Source organism: Procambarus clarkii, chromosome 75 (assembly GCF_040958095.1).
Source record: "Procambarus clarkii isolate CNS0578487 chromosome 75, FALCON_Pclarkii_2.0, whole genome shotgun sequence".
Taxonomy (NCBI): Eukaryota; Metazoa; Arthropoda; class Malacostraca; order Decapoda; family Cambaridae; genus Procambarus; species Procambarus clarkii.
Genome location: NC_091224.1, coordinates 2,493,183 through 2,517,140, shown reverse-complemented (window position 1 = coordinate 2,517,140; position 23,958 = coordinate 2,493,183).

Here is a 23,958-nt window from a genome sequence, read left to right as displayed (position 1 = left end):
ACAATCCCATTATTTGCATTAGCGTGGGAGGAAATGATGTTGGTCGAGTTAGGAGTGAGGAACTGATTCAGAGGTATAAAACAGCCATAGAGTTAGTTAGGAGCAAGGGAGGAATCCCGATTATATGTGGCATTCTTCCAAGAAAGGGAGTGGGAAATGAATGGATATCGAGGGCACTTGGTGTCAATTGCCGGCTGGAAAGATATTGCAAATCAAATGCAATATCTTTCATAGACAACTGGGAACACTTCTATGGAAGAAATGAAATGTATGCTCGTGATGGGGTGCATCTATCGAGAGCTGGGGTTGTTGCTGTTGCGAACTCGTTAGAAGAAGTGGTTAGAGGTGTTTGTTTGGGTTTAAACTGTTAGTAGATAGAGGTATGGGAATTGATTTGGAGGAAGGAGGTAATAAAAGTATGTGTTTGTGGGAGAAAGGAATTGGCAAAACGATCAGGGAAAGAGAAGGTCCGCAAAATAACAATTCACTTAGGGTATATTACACTAACAGTAGAAGTCTAAGAAATAAAATTAACGAATTAAATGCTCTTGTCTGCACAGAAAAAATAGATATTATTGCACTTACCGAAACGTGGATGAATGTAGAAAATAGAGAACTATTAGCTGAATATCAAATAAATGGATTTAAACTATTTCACACAGATAGATATATTAGACGAGGAGGTGGAGTAGCCATATATGTTAGGGACAATTTGAAATGCAGTCTCAAAGAGGGAATCAAAACAGAGCCACACACAGAAACTATTTGGATTGAATTAAACGAAAAAGCTAATAATATTATAATAGGAGTAATATATAGGCCACCAAATTTAGACAGAATGGAAGCAAAGCATCTATGGGATGAAATATCTAGAGCATCTAGATCTAACAGTATTTATGTCATGGGTGACTTTAATTTTAGCGGAATAAACTGGTTGAACAAAACAGGGAATAGTGAAGCAGAAGATTTTCTAGAATTAATTGACGATTGCTTTCTTACGCAACACATTAAGGAACCAACACGGGAAAATAATATTTTAGATTTAGTGTTAACTAACAGGGAAACGCAAATTAATGACATCGAAATAGGGAGTGAGCTAGGGAGCAGTGATCACAAAGAAATCAGATTTAGCATAGAATGGAATAGACCAGTAGGAGAAAATTCTGTTAAAGTGCCAGATTTTCGAAAAGCTGATTTTAATAGCCTAAGAAATTTTTTGGGTCAAATTGATTGGAAAGTCTTGGGTATGGGGTGTGGGCCGGTCTTGGAGCGAGACATGAACCCAGCGATAGGTGACTTAAATGGGGATTTCGATGTGGATTCAATATATAACTTATTTAAGAATATTCTAACAAAGCACAGGAACGTAGTATACCATACAAATTGAATAGATCGAATACTAATGACCCAAAGTGGATAACAAAGAATTTGAAGAACCTTATAGGTAAAAAGAGAGCTTGGTACAAAAGGATTAAAAATGGGGAGGTCACTTTAGAACAGGAATTCGTACAACTGGTTAGAAATGTTAAAAAAGAGATAAGGAAAGCAAAAAGAAACTATGAAGTTCGCATAGCAGGGCAAGCAAAGACAAATCCTAAAGGGTTTTTTTCAGTTATATCGTACTAAGACTAGGGAAAGGATAGGTCCATTAAAAACTGAGACAGGTCAAATAACAGATAGTGATGAAGAGATGAGTAGTATTTTTAATAAATATTTTGTATCTGTATTTACTAAAGAGGAACTTAACAATATGCCTTCAGCCAAACAAGTCTATGTGGGTGGGGACGAGGACAGGTTGACGAGTTTAACAGTTACCAGGGAGGATGTTCTTAAACAAATAGTAAAACTCAAACCAAACAAATCCCCAGGGCCGGATGAAGTGTTTGCCAGGGTGCTTAAAGAATGCAAAGAGGAGCTTTGTGACCCACTGTCAACCATATTTAATAAATCAATAGTCAGGCAGAGTGCCAGAGTTTTGGAAAGTTGCTAATGTGATACCAGTTTTTAAGAAAGGAGATAGATCACATGCGTCTAACTATCGACCAATTAGCCTAACGTCTATTGTGGGAAAGTTACTCGAATCTATAATAGCAAATAAAATTCGTCTTCATCTTGAAAAACATAAATTAATAATTGAGTCGCAACATGGTTTTATAAATGGCCGTTCATGTTTAACAAATTTGTTATCTTTTTATTCTAGCATTGTTGAGGCAGTTGATAGTGGTAAGGATTGCGATGTTGTATACCTTGACTTTAGCAAAGCTTTTGATACAGTGCCACATGAAAGACTGATTAAAAAGATAGAGTCTCATGGTATTGGGGGTGCTATATTAAGCTGGATTAGGGCATGGCTATACCAAAGGAAACAGAGAGTTAGTATAAATGGAATCAAGTCAGAGTGGGAAAATGTTGTAAGTGGAGTGCCTCAAGGCTCTGTCCTGGGACCTCTGTTGTTTATAATATATATAAATGATTTAGATTCAGGTTTGAGTAGCAACATTTGCAAATTTGCCGATGATACGAAAATCGGTAGGGAAATTAATTCGGAGGAGGACTCACTATCACTTCAAGTTGATCTAGATAGGGTTTTGAAATGGTCAAAGGATTGGCAGATGCAGTTTAATGCTGATAAATGTAAAGTTCTGAGGTTAGGTAATGATGATAGAGTTACAAGATACGAGCTAGATGGTGTTGTGATTGCGAAGTCGGATTGCGAAAGGGATCTGGGAGTTATGATTAGTAAGAATTTAAAACAAAAGGATCAATGCATAAATGTTCGTAATAAGGCAAATCGGACACTTGGATTTATTAATCGCAGCGTTAGTAACAAGACACCTGGTGTGGTTCTCAAGCTATATCTTGCTCTAGTTAGGCCCCATTTAGATTATGCAGTTCAGTTTTGGTCGCCATATTATAGAATGGATATAAATTCACTTGAACGTGTCCAGCGTAGGATGACTAAGTTAATTCCCCAAATTAGAAATCTTTCATATGAAGAAAGATTAACAAAGCTTAAGTTGCATTCACTGGAAAGGCGAAGAGTTAGGGGTGACATGATAGAGGTTTACAAGTGGATGAATGGACATAACCGGGGGGATATTAGTAGGGTATTAAAAGTATCAACACAGGACAGAACACGAAACAATGGATATAAATTGGATAAGTTTAGATTTAGGAAAGACTTGGGTAAATACTGGTTCAGTAACAGGGTTGTTGATTTGTGGAACCAATTGCCGCGTAACATTGTGGAGGTGGGATCCCTCGATTGTTTCAAGCACGGGTTGGACAAGTATATGAGTGGGATTGGGTGGTTATAGAATAGGAGCTGCCTCGTATGGGCCAATAGGCCTTCTGCAGTTACCTTTGTTCTTATGTTCTTATGTAACTGCAGAAGGCCTATTGGCCCACACGAGGCAGCTCCTGTCTATAACCACCCAATCCCACTCATGTACTTGTCCAACCCGCGCTTGAAACAATCGAGGGACCCCACGTCCAGCACGTTACGCGGTAATTGGTTCCACAAATCAACAGCCCTGTTACCGAACCAGTATTTACCCAAGTCTTTCCTAAATCTAAACTTATCCAATTTGTACCCATTGTTTCGTGTTCTGTCTTGTGTTGATACTTTTAATACCCTATTAATATCTCCTTTGTTATGTCCATTCATCCATTTGTAAACCTCTATCATGTCTCCCCTAACTCTTCGCCTTTCCAGTGAATGCAACTTAAGCTTTATTAATCTTTCTTCATATGAAAGATTTCTAATTTGGGGAATTAACTTAGTCATCCTAAGACCCAGTCATTAAAGACCCCTACAGAGGGGTCTCGTAGCCTGGTGGATAGCGCGCAGGACTCGTAATTCTGTAGCGCGGGTTCGATTCCCGCACGAGGCAGAAACAAATGGGCAAAGTTTCTTTCACCCTGAATGCCCCTGTTACCTAGCAGTAAATAGGTACCTGGGTGTTAGTCAGCTGTCACGGGCTGCTTCCTGGGGGTGGAGGCCTGGTCGAGGACCGGGCCGCGGGGACACTAAAGCCCCGAAATCATCTCAAGATAACCTCAAGAAGATCCTACGCTGGACACGTTCAAGTGAATTTATATTCATTCTAGAGTACGACGACCAAAACTGGACTGCATAATCTAAATGGGGCCTAACCAGAGCAAGATATAGCTGAAGAACCATACCAGGTGTCTTGTTACTAACGCTTCGATTAATAAATCGCAGTGTCCTATTCGCATTATTACGAACATTCATACATTGATCCTTTTGTTTTAAATTCTTACTAATCATAAGTCCCAGATTCCCTTCGCAATCCGACTTCGCAATCTCAACACCATCTAGCTTTTATCTTGTAACTATCATCATTACCTAGCCTCAAAACTTTACATTTATTAGCATTAAACTGCATCTGCCAGTCTTTTGACCAGTTTAAAACCCTATTTAGATCAACTTGAAGTGATAGCGAGTCTTCTTTCGTGTTAATTTCCCTACCGATTTTTGTATCATCTGCAAATTTGCAGATTTTGCTACTCAAACCTGAATTTAAATCATTTATATATATTATAAACAACAGAGTTCCCAGGACAGAGCCCTGAGGTACTCCACTAACAACATTATCCCACTCTGACTTAACCCCATTTATACTAACTCTATTTCCTTTGGAATAGCCATGCCCTAATCCAAGTTAATATAGCACAGCCAATACCATGAGACTCTATTTTATTAATCAGTCTTTCATGTGGCACTGTATCAAAAGCTTTGCTAAAGTCAAGGTACACAACATCACAATCCTTACCACTATCAACTGCCTCAACTATGCTGGAATAAAAAGATAGCAAATTTGTTAAACATGAACGGCCATTTGTAAAACCATGTTGCGACTAATTTATTAATTTATGTTTTTCAAGATGAAGACGAATATTATTTGCAATTATCGATTCAAGTAACTTTCCCACAATAGACGTTAGGCTAATTGGTCGATAGTTAGACGCAAGTGATCTATCTGCTTTCGTAAAAATTGGTACCACATTAGCAACTTTCCATAACTCTGGCACTCTGCCTAACTCTATTGATTTATTAAATATGGTTGACAGTGGGTCACAAAGCTCCTCTTTGCATTCTTTAAGCACCCTGGCAAACACTTCATCCGGCCCTGGGGATTTGTTTGGTTTGATTTTTACTATTTGTTTAAGAACATCCTCCCTGGTAACTGCTAAACTCGTCAACCTTTCCTCGTCCCCACCCACATAGACTTGTTCGGCTGAAGGCATATTGTTAAGTTCCTCTTTAGTAAATACAGATACAAAAAATTTATTAAAAATACTACTCATCTCTTCATCACTATCTGTTATTTGACCTGTCTCAGTTTTTAATGGACCTATCCTTTCCCTAATCTTTGTCCGGTATAATTGGAAAAACCCTTTAGGATTTATTTTTGCTTGCTCTGCTATGCGAACTTCATAGTTTCTTTTTGCTTTCCTTATCTCTTTTTTAGTATTTCTAACCAGTTGTACGAATTCCTGTTCGAAACAGACTTCCCCATTCTTAATCCTTTTGTACCACGCTCTCTTTTTACCTATAAGGTTCTTCAGATCCTTTGTTATCCTCTTAGGATCATTAGGATTCGATCTATTCAATTTATATGGACTACTACATTCCTGGGCTTTGGTTAGAATATTTTTAAATAGGTTATATTTTGAATCCACATCGAAATCCCCTTTTACGTCACCTATCGCTGGATTCACGTCTAGCTCCAATACCGGCCCACATCCCATACCCAAGACTTTCCAATCTATTTGACCCAAAAAATTTCTTAGACTACTGAAATCAGCTTTTCGAAAATCAGGCACTTTAACAGAGTTTTCTCCTACAGATCTAGTCCATTCAATGCTAAATCTGATTTCTTTATGATCACTGTTCCCTAGCTCACTCCCTATTTCGATGTCATTAATTTGTGTTTCCCTGTTAGTTAACTGTGAAACACAAATTAAGGACATGGAAATAGGGAGTGAGGTAGGGAACAGTGATCATAAAGAAATCAGATTTAGCATAGAATGGATTAGATATGTAGGTGAAAATTCTGTTAAAGTGCCTGATTTTCGAAAAGCTGATTTCAATAGCCTAAGAATTTTTGGGGTCAAATAGATATTGGAATGTTTTGGGGTGCTAGTGCCATATTGTATTACGATATTTAATCTACTTGGTAATTTTCTTGTTATCTGGTGGTGTTATGGCCATGTTCGCTACGAGGAAGGTAGGATATTGGTCAGTTGTTCTGTCAGTGATAATACCTGATGTAGGGGGAGATGATTTGTTGGTCCATAAATGATCCAGGGTAGTAGCGGATGTTTGAGTGAATCGGGTGGGCCTGGTTATTGCGGGGATGAGCATACAGGAGTTCATGCTGTTAAGGAAATAGTCGAATTTAGAGTTATTTTGTTGCCCTAGGTCAATATTGGTCACCTCCCAGAATGATGTGATTTTTGTTGAGGTTGCTGTTTATGATAAGATTCCTTATGGGACATGGGTTCCAAATTTCCAAAAATGAATAATATATGCAATAAATGAAAACTAGTTCGATTTGAATCAAACTTTTTTGACTAGTTGAAAATGAAAAAGAGTTTCATCTGGTCCAAGTCTCAGCATCGTAGCATAAATAGGAAGGGAGAAAAAAATATTGAATTATGTGTCAAAATTTTTCGAAAATGGTCATTTGTACTGGTTCATTTGTGAAGCATAATCATGACGCAGGTTCACAGATTCTATTTCTATTTGTTCTACCTAACCAAAATTAAATTATTTTAAGAATAAACTTATAAATAGAGAGGCTCAGCTGTCTTTGTAGAATGAGGCCTGGTTAACAAGCAACATATTTCTTTTATTTCTAACAGAAAAAGAGTAAAATGACTATATCTTTTTATTCATATAGTGTTACCTGTACATCGTGCAAGTTACCCATAATCAGTAAAGCCATGTTCTGATTTAACAAATACAGGATAATGATATTACAAAAATTCAACACAATTTTATTTCTAGGTTGTATTTAAAATATTTTTATATAATTATTCATTATATACATATACTTATTAAAACTAAAAATTATATATACAGAAATACAAATACTTGTATTTCAAATACATAATAAAAATAAATTGTAAATTATCAAAATCAAATATAATTAAATTGAAACAGCAAGATACATAACGGGCATCGTTCCCTGTCAGTAGGACTTGAGCTCATGACTGTTGTGCTCTGGGTCATGTCAGTAATATTCTCGCTCACGTTTGTTGAATTTTCACTCTCATAGGCAGCGTTTTCTATTACCTCTTTAGCATCCTCACCATCCTCTTCAGTAGATGTAGGGAGGATGCCACTGGTGGTGTTCCTCCAGGCAGCAATGTCTGCTTGGAGGTTCGGCAGGCGACTGTAAGAGCCCATGTCCAGAGGACACCGTGTGAAGGGGTCTGAGGGAGACACCAGCAGCAAATGCACCAGTGTCGAATCATCCACCACCATCTTGGACGAATGTAGCAGCACCGGCGACTCCATCACACACTGTGTCAAGCTGTCCACAAACTCCTCTGGACACTCCTCCATCGAACCCTCACATGGTGTTGGGAAGTTGTGGAACGAGATCCCAGACTCTGCCGCTCTGAGGTTGATATTAGCCAAACTTTGAGCGTAGTTAGATATCAGAACTCGATAAATATATGTTGATTTCCCTAGAACTGACAGCACTTGATAAATGTTATCGATATTTGAGAAGAGGTGACTGTAAGTGTTTTGATCTTCAACTTGTAACATATTACTTACTGCAACAAAAGAAGTTGTAATTGTAACCAAGGAATTTATAGCAGCTTGGGCCAGACCAGGACACGCATAAGCCGACATGGTAGGTGGTGCAACAACCAAAAGCTGGAACAGGTTGACGATAGCATAATACGTACTTGCAGTGTTCGAAGCACTCATATTCAATTTAAGATACATCTTTTGAGTTTCCTCTGTTTCTTGGCTCAGGAGCAGTACCAGGCGGTTGAAGAAAATTACTTCTGGTCCGACTTGTAAATTCCTCACCTGGCGGACGGCGGTCACAACAACATCATTTAGGTGACCGTATTTATGAAGGTGGATCAGCACTTTGTGAAGAGGATAAAAGAGACTGGTTCGAGAGCCACCGGTCACGAATCTGTGATGATTTAAATTAAGGTAAGTGCTCATATTAACCAACCCAGCAGCTACCTGCCTACCCGATACAGTATCCTGCAGATAATGTCCGGGCCATATACTAATTAAACGAAGAATTTCCAGACGAAGGTCCACGTTTGGACATAACTTGCGATCAGAAAACAGTCGTAGTGCCCAGGGTTTCAATGCATCTGAAAATATTAAACTTAAATCCAAGTTAAATTTTGTTTTCTGATCCCAGTGTTTTATAAGATTGATAATATTCAAGAGGACGCTCTCCCATTGGCCTGTCATCGTAACAGGCTTGTGATTCAGACACGTGGCGATAGTTATAGCCCAAAATAATCCTAGTTCAGCTTTCATTAAGGCAAAATGTTCTCGGTTGAGATTTTGATATGCAAAAACATCAAGATTGTTTTCCATCAATTTCATTGCTTGTGCTAATTGCGCAACAATGATTCTTGAGCTGTCGATCTTCGACACGGCTATGAGGAATTGATTGAAGTTATAGAGTGAAGCCTTCTTTAAGGCAGCAAAACTTTGTGTGGCGTCCATTCGTGAACGAGGTTAACAATTTTGACGAAGGCCAACTTAATGATGAGAGCGTTATGTAAAACTGTTGTATCAGATTTAGCTTCTCAGAACGAAGTGTCTATGTAGCACGAGCTATGGTGAGCCCGTAAACAAAAACGTCCTATTATTTGAGCCCTTTTATAGGACACATCAGGTGGGTGAGTGAGGTGAAGACCTGCGTGATGACCTCACCACTCTGCAGAAAATTAAGAACCGACGACGTTTCATAAGAACATAAGAATAAAGATAACTGCAGAAGGACTATTGGCCCCATGCGTGGCAGCTCCTATTTATTTAGATCCAATTTCATTCATATGAATTTTTAACCTACGATTGTAACAATCAAGGGATCCAACTTCTATAATGTTATGCGGTAATTGGTTATAATTACCGCATAATATGCGGTAATTGGTTATAATTACCGCATAAACAAACGGCGACCAAAACTGAACTGAATATAAGAACATATGAATAAAGGAACCTACAGAAAGCCTACTGGCCCATAAGAAGCAGGTCCTGTTTATAAATAAGAACATATGAACATAGGTAACTGCAGAAGGCCTATTAGCCCACACGAGGCAGCTCCAATTTATAACCACCCAATCCCACTCATATTCATGTCCAACCCACGTTTAAAACAATCGAGGGACCCCACCTCCACCACGTCACGTGGTAATTGGTTCCACAAATCAACAACCCTGTTACCGAACCAGTATTTACTAAAGGCTTTCCTAAATCTAAACTTATCCAATTTATACCCATTGTTTCGTGTTCTGTCTTGTGTTGATTCTTTTTAATACCCTATTAATATCCCCTTTTGATATGTCCATTCATCCACTTAAGAACACAAGAACAAGGTAACTGCAGAAGGCCTATTGGCCCATACGAGGCAGCTCCTATCTATAACCACCCAATCCCACTCATATACTTGTCCAACCTGCGCTTGAAACAATCGAGGTACTCCACCTCCACCAAGTTACGCGGTAATTGGTTCCACAAATCAACAACCCTGTTACCGAACCAGTATTTACCCAAGTCTTTCCTAAATCTAAACTTATCCAATTTATACCCATTGTTTCGTGTTCTGTCTTGTGTTGATACTTTTAATACCCTATTAATATCTCCTTTGTTATGTCCATTCATCCACTTGTAAACCTCTATCATGTCACCCCTAACTCTCCGCCTTTCCAGTGAATGCAATTTAAGCTTTGTTAATCTTTCTTCATATGAAAGATTTCTAATTTGGGGAATTAACTTAGTCATCCTACGCTGGACATGTTCAAAGTGAATTTATATCCATTCTATAGTACGGCGACCAAAACTGAACTGCATAATCTAAATGGGGCCTAACCAGAGCAAGATATAGCTGAAGAACCACACCAGGTGTCTTGTTACTAACGCTTCGATTAATAAATCCCAGTGTCCTATTTGCCTTATTGCGAACATTCATGCATTGATCCTTTTGTTTTAAATTCTTATTTATCATAACACCCAGATCCCTTTTGCAATCCGACTTCGCAATCTCAACACTTTAACAACATTGAAGGCAATCTTTAACAATATGCCTTCAGCCGAACAAGTCTATGTGGGTGGGGACGAGGACAGGTTGACGAGTTTAGCAGTTACCAGGGAGGCTGTTCTTAAACAAATAGTAAAACTCAAACCAAACAAATCCCCAGGGCCGGATGAAGTGTTTGCCAGGGTGCTTAAAGAATGCAAAGAGGAGCTTTGTGACCCACTGTCAACCATATTTAATAAATCAATAGAGTCAGGCAGAGTGCCAGAGTTTTGGAAAGTTGCTAATGTGATACCAGTTTTTAAGAAAGGAGATAGATCACTTGCGTCTAACTATCGACCAATTAGCCTAACGTCTATTGTGGGAAAGTTACTCGAATCCATAATAGCAAATAAAATTCGTCTTCATCTTGAAAAACATAAATTAATAATTGAGTCGCAACATGGTTTTATAAATGGCCGTTCATGTTTAACAAATTTGTTATCCTTTTATTCTAGCATTGTTGAGGCAGTTGATAGTGGTAAGGATTGCGATGTTGTATACCTTGACTTTAGCAAAGCTTTTGATACAGTGCCACATGAAAGACTGATTAAAAAGATAGAGTCTCATGGTATTGGGGGTGCTATATTAAGCTGGATTAGAGCATGGCTATACCAAAGGAAACAGAGAGTTAGTATAAATGGAATCAAGTCAGAGTGGGAAAATGTTGTAAGTGGAGTGCTTCAAGGCTCTGTCCTGGGACCTCTGTTGTTTATAATATATATAAATGATTTAGATTCAGGTTTGAGTAGCAACATTTGCAAATTTGCCGATGATACGAAAATCGGTAGGGAAATTAATTCGGAGGAGGACTCGCTATCACTTCAAGTTGATCTAGATTGGGTTTTGAAATGGTCAAAGGATTGGCAGATGCAGTTTAATGCTGATAAATGTAAAGTTCTGAGGTTAGGTAATGATGATAGAGTTACAAGATACGAGCTAGATGGTGTTGTGATTGCGAAGTCGGATTGCGAAAGGGATCTGGGAGTTATGATTAGTAAGAATTTAAAACATAAGGATCAATGCATAAATGTTCGTAATAAGGCAAATCGGACACTTGGATTTATTAATCGCAGCGTTAGTAACAAGACACCTGGTGTGGTTCTCAAGCTATATCTTGCTCTAGTTAGGCCCCATTTAGATTATGTAGTTCAGTTTTGGTCGCCATATTATAGAATGGATATAAATTCACTTGAACGTGTCCAGCGTAGGATGACTAAGTTAATTCCCCAAATTAGAAATCTTTCATATGAAGAAAGATTAACAAAGCTTAAGTTGCATTCACTGGAAAGGCGAAGAGTTAGGGGCGACATGATAGAGGTTTACAAGTGGGTGAATGGACATAACAAGGGGGATATTAATAGGGTATTAAAAGTATCAACACAGGACAGAACACGAAACAATGGGTATAAATTGGAGAAGTTTAGATTTAGGAAAGACTTGGGTAAATACTGGTTCAGTAACAGGGTTGTAGATTTGTGGAACCAATTGCCGCGTAACGTGGTGGAGGTGGGGTCCCTCGATTGTTTCAAGCGCGGGTTGGACAAGTATATGAGTGGGATTGGGTGGTTATAGAATAGGAGCTGCCTCGTATGGGCCAATAGGCCTTCTGCAGTTACCTTTGTTCTTATGTTCTTATGTTCTTATGTTCTTAACACCATCTAGCTCGTATCTTGTAACTCTATCATCATTACCTAGCCTCAAAACTTTACATTTATCAGCATTAAACTGCATCTGCCAATCCTTTGACCATTTCAAAACCCTATTTAGATCAAATTGAAGTGATAGTGAGTCTTCTTCCGTGTTAATTTCCCTGCTGATTTTAGTATCATCGGCAAATTTGCAAATGTTGCTACTCAAACCTGAATCTAAGTCATTGATATATATTATAAACAGAGGTCCCAGGACAGAGCCCTGAGGCATTCCACTTACAACATTTTCCCACCCTGACTTAACCCCATTTATACTAACTCTCTGTTTCCTTTGGAATAGCCATGCCCTAATCCAACTTAATATAGCACCTCCAATACCATGAGCCTCTATTTTTTTTAATCAGTCTTTCATGTGGCACTGTATCAAAAGCTTTGCTAAAATCAAGGTACACAACATCACAATCCTTACCACTATCAACTGCCTCAACTATGCTGGAATAAAAAGATAGCAAATTTGTTAAACATGAACGGCCATTTGTAAAACCATGTTGCGACTCATTTATTAATTTGTGTTTTTCAAGATGAAGACGAATTTTATTTGCAATTATCGATTCGAGTAACTTTCCCACAATAGACGTTAGACTAATTGGTCTATAGTTTGACGCAAGTGATCTATCTCCTTTCTTAAAAATTGGTATCACATTAGCAACGTTCCATAACTCTGGCACTCTGCCTAACTCTATTGATTTTTTAAATATGGTAGACAGTGGGTCGCAAAACTCCTCTTTGCATTCTTTAAGCACCCTGGCAAACACTTCATCCGGCCCTGGGGATTTGTTTGGTTTGAGTTTAACTATTTGTTTACATAAATTAATAAATGAGTCGCAACATGGTTTTATAAATGGCCGTTCATGTTTAACAAATTTGTTATCTTTTTATTCTAGCATTGTTGAGGCAGTTGATAGTGGTAAGGATTGCGATGTTGTGTACCTTGACTTTAGCAAAGCTTTTGATACAGTGCCACATGAAAGACTGATTAAAAAGTTAGAGTCTCATGGTATTGGGGGTGCTATATTAAGCTGGATTAGGGCATGGCTATACCAAAGGAAACAGAGAGTTAGTATAAATGGAGTCAAGTCAGAGTGGGAAAATGTTGTAAGTGGGGTGCCTCAGGGCTCTGTCCTGGGTCCTCTGTTGTTTATAATATATATAAATGATTTAGATTCAGGTTTGAGTAGCAACATTTGCAAATTTGCCAATGATACGAAAATCGGTAGGGAAATTAATTCGGAGGAGGACTCACTATCACTTCAAGTTCATCCAGATAGGGTTTTGAAATGGTCTAAGGATTGGCAGATGCAGTTTAATGCTGATAAATGTAAAGTTCTGAGGTTAGGTAATGATGATAGGGTTACAAGATACGAGCTAGATGGTGTTGAGATTGCGAATTCGAATTGCGAAAGGGATCTGGGAGTTATGATTAGCAAGAATTTAAAACAAAAGAATCAATGCATAAATGTTCGTAATAAGGCAAATCGGACCCTTGGATTTATTAATCGCAGCGTTAGTAACAAGACACCTGGTGTGGTTCTCAAGCTATATCTTGCTCTAGTTAGGCCCCATTTAGATTATGCAGTTCAGTTTTGGTCGCCATATTATAGAATGGATATAAATTCACTTACACGTGTCCAGCGTAGGATGACTAAGTTTATTCCCCAAATTAGAAATCTTTCATATGAAGAAAGATTAACAAAGCTTAAGTTGCATTCACTGGAAAGGCGAAGAGTTATGGGTGACATGATAGAGGTTTACAAGTGGGTGAATGGACATAACAAAGGGGATATAAATAGGGTATTAAAAGTATCAACACAAGACAGAACACGAAACAATGGGTATAAATTGGATAAGTTTAGATTTAGGAAAGACTTGGGTAAATACTGGTTCAGTAACAGGGTTGTTGATTTGTGGAACCAATTGCCGCGTAACATTGTGGAGGTGGGGTCCCTCGATTGTTTCAAGCATGTTTTGGACATGTATATGAGTGGGATTGGGTTTTTATAAATAGGAGCTGCCTCGTACGGGCCAACAGGCCTTCTGCAGTTGCCTTTGTTCTTATGTTCTTTAATTACATCCTCCCTGGTAACTGCTAAACTAGTCAACCTGTCCTCGTCCTCACCCACATATACTTGTTCGGCTGAAGGCATATTGTTAAGTTCCTCTTTAGTAAATACAGATATAAAATATTTATTAAAAATACTACTCCTCTCTTCATCATTATCTGTTATTTGACCTGTCTCAGTTTTTAATGGACCTATCCTCTCCCTAATCGTTGTCCGGTATAACTGGAAAACCCTTTAGGATTTGTCTTTGCTTGCTCTGCTATGCGAACTTCATAGTTTCTTTTTGCTTTCCCTTTTCCATCTGTTTTTTATTATTTCTAACCAGTTGTACAAATTCCTGTTCTAAACTGACTTCCCCATTCTTAATCCTTTTGTACCACGCTCTCTTTTTACCAATAAGGTTCTTCAGATCCTTTGTTATCCACTTTGGGTCATTAGTATTCGATCTATTCAATTTATATGGTATACTACATTCCTCGGCTTCGCTTAGAATATTTTTAAATAGGTTATATTTTGAGTCCACATCGAAAACCCCTTTTACGTCACCTATCGCTGGGTTCACGTCTAGCTCCAATACCGGCCCACACCCCATACCCAAGACTTTCCAATCTATTTGACCCAATAAATTTCTTAGGTTATTGAAATTAGCTTTTCGAAATAAAAATATTTATTAAAAATGCTACTTATCTTCTCGTCATTATCCGTTATTTGACCTGTCTCAGTTTTTAATGGACCTATCCTTTCCCTAGTCTTAGTTCGATATAACTGAAAAAAACCTTTAGCATTTGTCATCGCTTGCCCTGCTATGCGAACTTCGTAGTTTCTTTTTGCTTTCCTTATCTCTTTTTTAACATTTCTAATCAGTTGTACGAATTCTTGTTCTAAACTATCTTCCCCATTCTTAATCCTTTTGTACCACGCTCTCTTTTTACCTATAAGGTTCTTCAGATCATTTGTTATCCACTTTAGATCATTAGTATTCGATCTATTCAGTTTATATGGACTACTACGTTCCTGGGCTTTGTTTAGAATATTTTTAAATAGGTTATATTTTGAGTCCTCATCGAAATCCCCTTTTACGTCACTTGTCGCTGGGTTCACGTCTAGCCCACACCCCATCCCCAACACATTCCAATCTATTTGTCGCAAAAAATTTCTTAGGCTATTGAAATCAGCTTTTCGAAAATCAGGCACTTTTACAGAATTTTCTCCTACATATCTATTCCATTCTATACTAAATCTGATTTCTTTATGATCACTGTTCCCTAGCTCACTCCCTATTTCTATGTCCTTAATTTATGTTTCCCTGTTAGTTAACACTAAATCTAAAATATTATTTCCCCGCGTTGGTTCCTTAATATGTTGCGTAAGAAAGCAATCGTCAATTAATTCTAGAAAGTTTTCTGCTTCATTATTCCCTGTTTTGTTCACCCAGTTTATTCCACTAAAATTAAAGTCACCCATGACATAAATACTGTTAGATCTAGATGCTCTAGATATTTCATCCCATAGGTGCTTTGGTTCCATTCTGTCTAAATTTGGTGGCCTATATATAACTCCTATTATAATAATATTTGCTTTTTCGTTTAATTCTATCCAAATAGTTTCTGTGTGTGGCTCAGTTTTGATTCCCTCTTTGAGACTACATTTCAAATTGTCCCTAACATATATGGCTACTCCCCCTCCTCGTCTAATATATCTATCTGTGTGAAATAGTTTAAATCCATTTATTTGATATTCAGCTAATAGTTCTCTATTTTCTACATTCATCCACGTTTCGGTAAGTGCAATAATATCTATTTCTTCTGTACAAATAAGAGCATTTAACTCGTTTATTTTGTTTCTTAGACTTCTACTTTTAGTGTAATACCGTAAGTGAATTGTTATTTTGAGGCCCTTCTCTTTCCCTGATTATTTTGCCAATTTGTTTCTCCAACAAACACATATTTTTATTACCTCCTTCCTCCCTATCAATTCCCATACCACTATCTACTAACAGTTTAAACCCAAACAAATGCCTCTAACCACTGGTTTCAACGAGTTCGCAACAGCAACAACCCCAGCCCTCGATAGATGCACTCCATCACGAGCATGCATTTCATTTCTTCCATAGAAGTGTTCCCAGTTGTCTATGAAAGATATTGCATTTGATTTGCAAAATCTTTCCAGCCGGCAATTGACGCCCAGTGCCCTCGACAACCATTCATTCCCAACGCTCTTTCTTGGAAGAATGCCACATATGATCGGGATTCCTCCCTTTCTATGGCTTTGCTAAATTTCTTTATCAGTTCCTCACTCCTAACTCGTCCAACATCATTACCCCCTGCACTAATACAAATAATGGGTTTGTTCTCATTTCCCGTCATAATATCTTTCATGTTGTCAACAATATCTCCAATTCCAGCTCCCAGATAGCAGACCCTTAACCTGTTCCCCCTATCTCTGGCACAAAACGTCCTGTCTAAATACCTCACCTGGGAATCTCCCACAACCAAAATTCGCTTCGGTATCTCCTTAACTTTCTGAGCGCCCTGAGGGGCCCGCACTCCGCCGCTCTTCGCTGAATTCCGTTCTGAGTGAACTGCAGGCTCACCACAGCACTCGTCCTCCAACACGGTAAATGAGTTTGCTGTCCTTAGGACGTCTGTAGACGGCCTTGTCAAGGTCTTCTTAAGACCCCTGTCTTTAACGACTTTCCACGACGAGGTCTTGTTAATATTGGTCTCCTCCTTCGTTTCTTCCCGATGTTTCAGCTGTCGTACCTACTCTCGTAGGGGATCCATTTCTGCTCTCAGAGTTCCAACTAGATTCATCAATCATGTCAATCACTTGTAAACCTCTATCATGTCACCCGTAAATGGGTGGTATGGTTATGTCACCCGACGTAAAGGCTACACCAAAGGTGGCATGGCTAAATAATAAAGGTAACTGCAGAAGGTTACCAGCATTAGAAAACAGGATGAAACAAAGGTTAGTCACCATAATAGGAAAACTTACTGGAACAACCGCCAGACGGTCAATAAAAGACAGCATACAGAGATCCTTTCAGAAAAACCTACAGTATAGAACAAGCTCATGGATGGATAATGTGGTCAAGATTTTAGAGAAAATGGACCTGAAATGGACCATTAAAAACAAGGGGGAAGATAGACCATATCAACACTTTCGACAACCTCCTACATGGGAAGAATCGAATCTAAAGATAATCATTGAAAGATTACCAGTTAAAAAATCAGCATGTGACCCTCAGAGGCTCAAGGAAGTAATAGAACAACAAATGGAAACTATCTCCAGACCCACAACGACTCACATCTTCACAGACGGATCAGTTGATCAAGAAAAATGTTCTGCTGGGGCAGCAGTTTACACTACCAACCATGAAGCTTACTGGAGCATGAATAGTGGGTGCTCAACATTGCAAACAGAATTATATGCCCTGAAGGAGGCAATAAACTATACAATTGAGAATAATTTACATGATGTCATCATTCATACAGACATTAAATCTTCGCTCCAGGCATTGTTATCCAGTCAGCACAGAGATAATATACAACTCCTCACAGAAATTCAACATATAGGAAAAGAAGCCCATAATCGAGGGCTGTCAATCACCCTAAATTGGATACCAAGTCACATTGGCATAGATGGTAATGAAAAGGCAGACTCACTAGCAAAAACTGCCACTGCTCTACCTGTTGTACAGGTTCAAATACCTCCAAGTTTTTTACAGATTAAGGAGCAAATCAAGAAGAAAATATTCTCAACTATCAAAAGTCGCCACAGAGCCAAAGTAGCGGAAGGAAGATCCACTGTGATATGGTACGAACAAGCCACTGGTTACTCCTCTTTCAAGCCTGGCAAAAAGATATCCAGAGACATTGCAGTAGCCATACACAGACTCAGACTTGGTTACAAGTGCTGCTGGGAGGTAATGAACCCAATAGTTAAAGAGTGTCACATCTGTGAAACTGAAGCAGAGGCGCCACTATTGCACTACTTACTGGAATGTGAAGCTACTGAAGCCCTGCGCATCAAACTCAACATTAATCCAACGACAGCAGCTGCATTAGATGCACATTCCACCGCGACTACAATGATTAGAAAAGCTGTTGAGGAATGGGACTCATTAGTGAGCATTCTGCATCTACATCCGCCACCAAGATAATGTTAATAAAACAAGATTAAAACCAGTGCACTAAAACAGAAGCGATAAATAAGCAGGGAAAAAAGGAGAAATCCTCTCCTCCATTTTAAACTTAGACCCAAATATCACAGGAAAAAGGTTATCATGTATAACCAAACTCAATTACGGGCTCACCATAGCCCGTGCTGCATGGACACTTCGTCTTCAGTAGCTAAATCTGAAACAACAACAACAACATTAAATGATACACACTCAGTCTCTGAGTGTAGAAGTACACAGTTACAGTCACTCCCTCAGTTACTCTTTTAATACAGTGTAACCATGTCTCCCCAGGATATGACTTTCCTAACCATCCTTCTTGAATTATTAACGTCAGAAGGACACAGTGATCTAGTAGCAGGAGCAAGGAAAACTGCTGAAGACGACCCAACCCTAAACGAAGCACCGTGGCAACTTGTAGGCAACGGAAAGGCAAACAAACGAAGAAGAACCGAAGAAACGTCCAAAAAAAAAAAACTAGAAGCCAACCAGAACTCAAGAGCAGCACCCAAACCAATGCCAAGGACAATATTCAAAACCAAAAAACCAGTGGATGGTCCCACTTATGCTTACATTGCCGCACTGGAAAAGAATAATCCAGGATCAGATCTTAGAGCCAAGCCCGACATTAGAGGTAGATATAACATATCCACAGCTAATCCGGATATAATCACAAACCTCAGGAACACAGAACACCTAGTGGAACTGAAACCAGAAGAAAAAATCACCAAAATGATTGCATGAATTTCGACCGGGAAATTTTGAACTAACAAACTCCTAGAATGCCCAAATGTCACAACAGCAGAAAGATGCAAGCACAACAATATTGAAACAAGACAGGTTCTTGTAACAATAAAAGGACCTCGCATCAACACTCTGAGTGTTGGGATCTATGGTCAATTCAGACTGAGACTGTACAACCCAGAACCCATGCGCTGTTACTGATGTCAGCGCTTCAGCCTCCACAAAGATGGTTGCAGAGGCCCAGAACGATGTGGTGTATGTAGCGAGCACCACAATACCGACGTTTGCAAGAATCTGCACAAAGAAGGCAAATAAACGAAAGCAAAATGCCCGAACTGCGGGGATACACATCACGCCTGGAACAAACGATGTCCAGAAAGGGTAAAAAGAATACTAGCTTTCGGATCAACCCAGCAACCCAAAGCAATAACATCTAAACCCCAATCGACCAGACCCTCGGTAAAAAGCCAGTGGTACACCCCTCGGCAAGTCCGAATAAATGAAGATCAGCAACAGTCTGACGCACCAAATCCTTCTAGTCTGAGCAAGGACAGGGCCTCCAACAACTGGAGGAAACAATGAAGCACTACTCCACTAAGAAACAGCAACAGAATAGATCAAGGCAGCAAAACGAACATACCTGCCGTTGCCTCCAAGACCTCCCAAGCAGAAATGATGATCCCTGCATCATCAAATGCCCCAGTAGCTGGATGTAGCAAAGACGCTTCAACCCAACCAAGAGTCTTCTCACCCACCAAGAAGAAAGTCTCCACTCCAGCCAAGAAGACACAAACCGTCGGGAAAACCAGTACTATAAAATCCATGGACTCAATGATTCCACTATAACGGAAAAATGGACAATCTCACAATTATACAATGGAATATTCAAGGATTCAAAAGCAAAGCACAAACACTCAGAGCAGTGCTTCTCAAGGACAGCATTGATATTGTTCTACTTCAAGAAACACTCACGAGGACTGGCAGAAATATCAATATCCCAGGATATCAAGGATTCCACTGCCCTATGGCACAAGGTGGCACCAGAGGCATTTCAATTCTAGTAAGAAATCATATCAATGCCACGGCAATTACAGAGCTGCCCAACTGTGGCGAGAACGTCGAAATTATGGGAATTAAGCTCACTATGAGGAACTCAACGCTGTCCATCTTCAATGTATACAAGAGCCAGAGAGAACATGACATGGATCTCTCAACAATCTTTGAAATAGCAGTCACTACACCTACTATCATCTCTGGCGACTTCAACGCTCATAGTGAATTACTTCTTGATTCACCAAGAACCGACGCCAACGGAAGACATATTGAACACCTTTTGGATAAAGTGCCAGAAATCAGTCTGCTTAATTCGACGGAACCAACCCACACTGGTGGGGGAAAGTTGGATCTCACGTTTGTTTCCACCAGTATTTATGAGTTGTGTCATTGGTCAGTGGATCATGTGCTGACTAGTGACAACTTTGCTACAAAAACAGTTATTAATATAGTACTACCTCCCAGACCTCCAGCTCCCGAGCCCGGATGGGACTTTATCAAGGCAGATTGGACGAAGTTTCAAGAAGCTCTCGAAACTTGGCACCAAAACTACACTCCTCCTGACAACACTGAAGAAATGGAAAAAGATTTAGTAAATGCAATACATAGAGCAGCAAATCACGCCATCCCCAAGAGGAAAACAATTACCCAACAACACAAGGACCATTAGTATTACTGTGATAGGATCAAAGAGCTACATAACAGACTAAATCGTGCACGAAAGAATTTCAGAAGAGATAGAACCGAAGCAAATCCAGGACTTCTTAGAGCTGTCCGCGATCATGTGCACGAAGAAACAACAAAAATCAGAGAAGAAAAATGGCTCGAGTGGTGTGCCAAGCTAAATCAGCATACGTCCTTGGGCGACATCTGGAGGCAGATCAACAAGGCCCAAGGAAAATCGCCTCCTGCTCCGCCGCATAATGTTCATCCAGAGCAAGAAGCAGAAATGCTAGCAAATCTATTTGCTTCAAGAGCCACTTCCACTCAACTTCCTCAAGCAACTCTGACTCACCAACAAAGACTTCAAGCAGCAAGATGGAAAGAAATAGATGATGCTTTAGCCTTACATGACGAACTAGACCAACCTTTCAGTCTGAAAGAACTCAGAAGTGCTACAAAGAAAACTAAAAATACAGCTCCAGGCGAGGACAAAATCACTTACAACATGCTAGCCAAGCTAGGAGAAAAGAGTGAAGAAACCTTCTTGAATCTCATCAGCAGAGTATGGGTGACAAGAACCCGACCACTCTCTTGGAACAGGGCAATTATAGTTCATTCCAAAACCTAAAGACCCAGGAAATCCAAGACCCATCTCATTAACAAGCTGTCTGGCCAAAACTGCAGAAAGAATGGCCCTTAATCGAATTGAATGGAAAGCCAATCCACTACACCAAAATATGTTTGCTTACAGAAAAGGTGTTGGAACTACAGAATGCCTTATCTCCCTCCTGGATAAAATCAATGACAAACATGGAAGCCTTATTTTTCTAGACCTTGAAAAAGCCTTCGAGCTAGCCAGTGCTCCAGCTACACTGTGCTGCCTTGTGGATAAGGAATTCAAAGGACACTCTCTTGCTTTTGCCAAAGGAAGCCTGCTTAACCGAGAAGCTAAAGTCAAATTCCAAGGAAAAACATCAACCTCAAAGAGGCTGGAAAATGGAACTCCGCAGGGAGGAATACTAAGCCCCTTCCTCTTCAATTGTCTCATGGAACAATTCATGAAGCTCAAGCTACCAAAAGCCAAACTTCTTAACTATGCAGACGACTTTGTGGTCATCATCAATGGTAAAGGTGCAAGGAACCATGCACAAAAATGCCTAGACATTATCAGCAGGGAAGCGGAACACAGCAGTGAAAATAAACAGCAATAAAACAAAAGCAATGGCGGTTAAAATGAGAACTCAAGACATCAGACTAACAATACAAGGACAAGAAATTGAGTGGGTTACCTCTTTTCAATACCTAGGAGTCATAATAGACAACCAGTTGAAATTCACTCAAGAAATTGAATATCTTCGGCAACGCTGTAAAGCCAGAAACTCAGCTTTGCGCTCTCTGACCAGTCTTAGAGAGGGTGCATCTCTACCAGTACTCAAAATGTACTACGTTCAAGCAGTTAGGTCACTCATCGACTATGCTGCTCCTACTCTTACACCCCTCAGTGATAACCAATGGGAGAAACTGGAAGTGTCTCAAAATGATGCTCTGAGAACAATGCTGGGAGCACCTATATGGACGCGTAGAGAGAACCTTAGAATGGAAACAAATTTACCAGCATTAGAAAACAGGATGAAACAAAGGTTAGCCACCATTATAGGAAAACTTACTGGAACAACCGCCAGACTGTCAATCAAAGACAGCATACAGAGATCCTTTCAGAAAAACCTACAGTATAGAACAAGCTCATGGATGGATAATGTGGTCAAGATTTTAGAGAAAATGGACCTGAAATAGACCATTAAAAACAAGGGGGAAGATAGACCATATCAACACTTTCGACAGCCTCCTCCATGGGAAGAATCGAATCTAAAGATAATCATTGAAAGATTACCAGTTAAAAAATCAGCATGTGACCCGCAGAGGCTCAAGGAAGTAATAGAACAACAAATGGAAACTATCTCTAGACCCAAAACGACTCACATCTTCACAGACGGATCAGTTGATCAAGAAAAATGTTCTGCTGGGGCAGCAGTTTACACTACCAACCATGAAGCTTACTGGAGCATGAATAGTGGGTGCTCAACATTGCAAACAGAATTATATGCCCTGAAGGAGGCAATAAACTATACAATTGAGAATAATTTACATGATGTCATCATTCATACAGACATTAAATCTTCGCTCCAGGCATTGTTATCCAGTCAGCACAGAGATAATATACAACTCCTCACAGAAATTCAACATATAGGAAAAGAAGCCCATAATCGAGGGCTGTCAATCACCCTAAATTGGATACCAAGTCACATTGGCATAGATGGTAATGAAAAGGCAGACTCACTAGCAAAAACTGCCACTGCTCATTGTACAGGTTCAAATACCTCCAAGTTTCTTACAGATAAAGGAGCAAATCAAGAAGAAAATATTCTCAACTATCAAAAGTCGCCACAGAGCCATAGTAGCGGAACGAAGATCTACTGCGATATGGTACGAACAAGCCACTGGTTACTCCTCTTTCAAACCTGGCAAAAAGATATCCAGAGACATTGCAGTAGCCATACACAGACTCAGACTTGGTTACAAGTGCTGCTGGGAGGTAATGAACCCAATAGTTAAAGAGTGTCACATCTGTGAAACTGAAGCAGAGGCGCCACTATTGCACTACTTACTGGAATGCGAAGCTACTGAAGCCCTGCGCATCAAACTCAACATTAATCCAACGACAGCAGCTGCATTAGATGCACATTCCACCGCGACTTCAATGATTAGAAAAGCTGTTGAGGAATGGGACTCATTAGTGAGCATTCTGCATCTACATCTGCCACCAAGATAATGTTAATAAAACAAGATTAAAACCAGTGCACTAAAACAGAAACGATAAATAAGCAGGGAAAAAGGAGAAATCCCCTCCTCCATTTTAAACTTAGACCCAAATATCACAGGAAAAAGGTTATCATGTATAACCAAACTCAATTACGGGCTCACCATAGCCCGTGCTGCATGGACACTTCGTCCTGAGTAGCTAAATCTGAAACAACAACAACAGTTAAATGATAGCATAGTAGAACTCTGTTTAGTGTTTGCAGGTTATAGCTGTGTGTGTGTAAACTAAAGTCTATAAAAATGTTATATATATGTATATATATATGTATATATATATATATATATATATATATATATATATATATATATATATATATATATATATATATATATATATATATATATATATA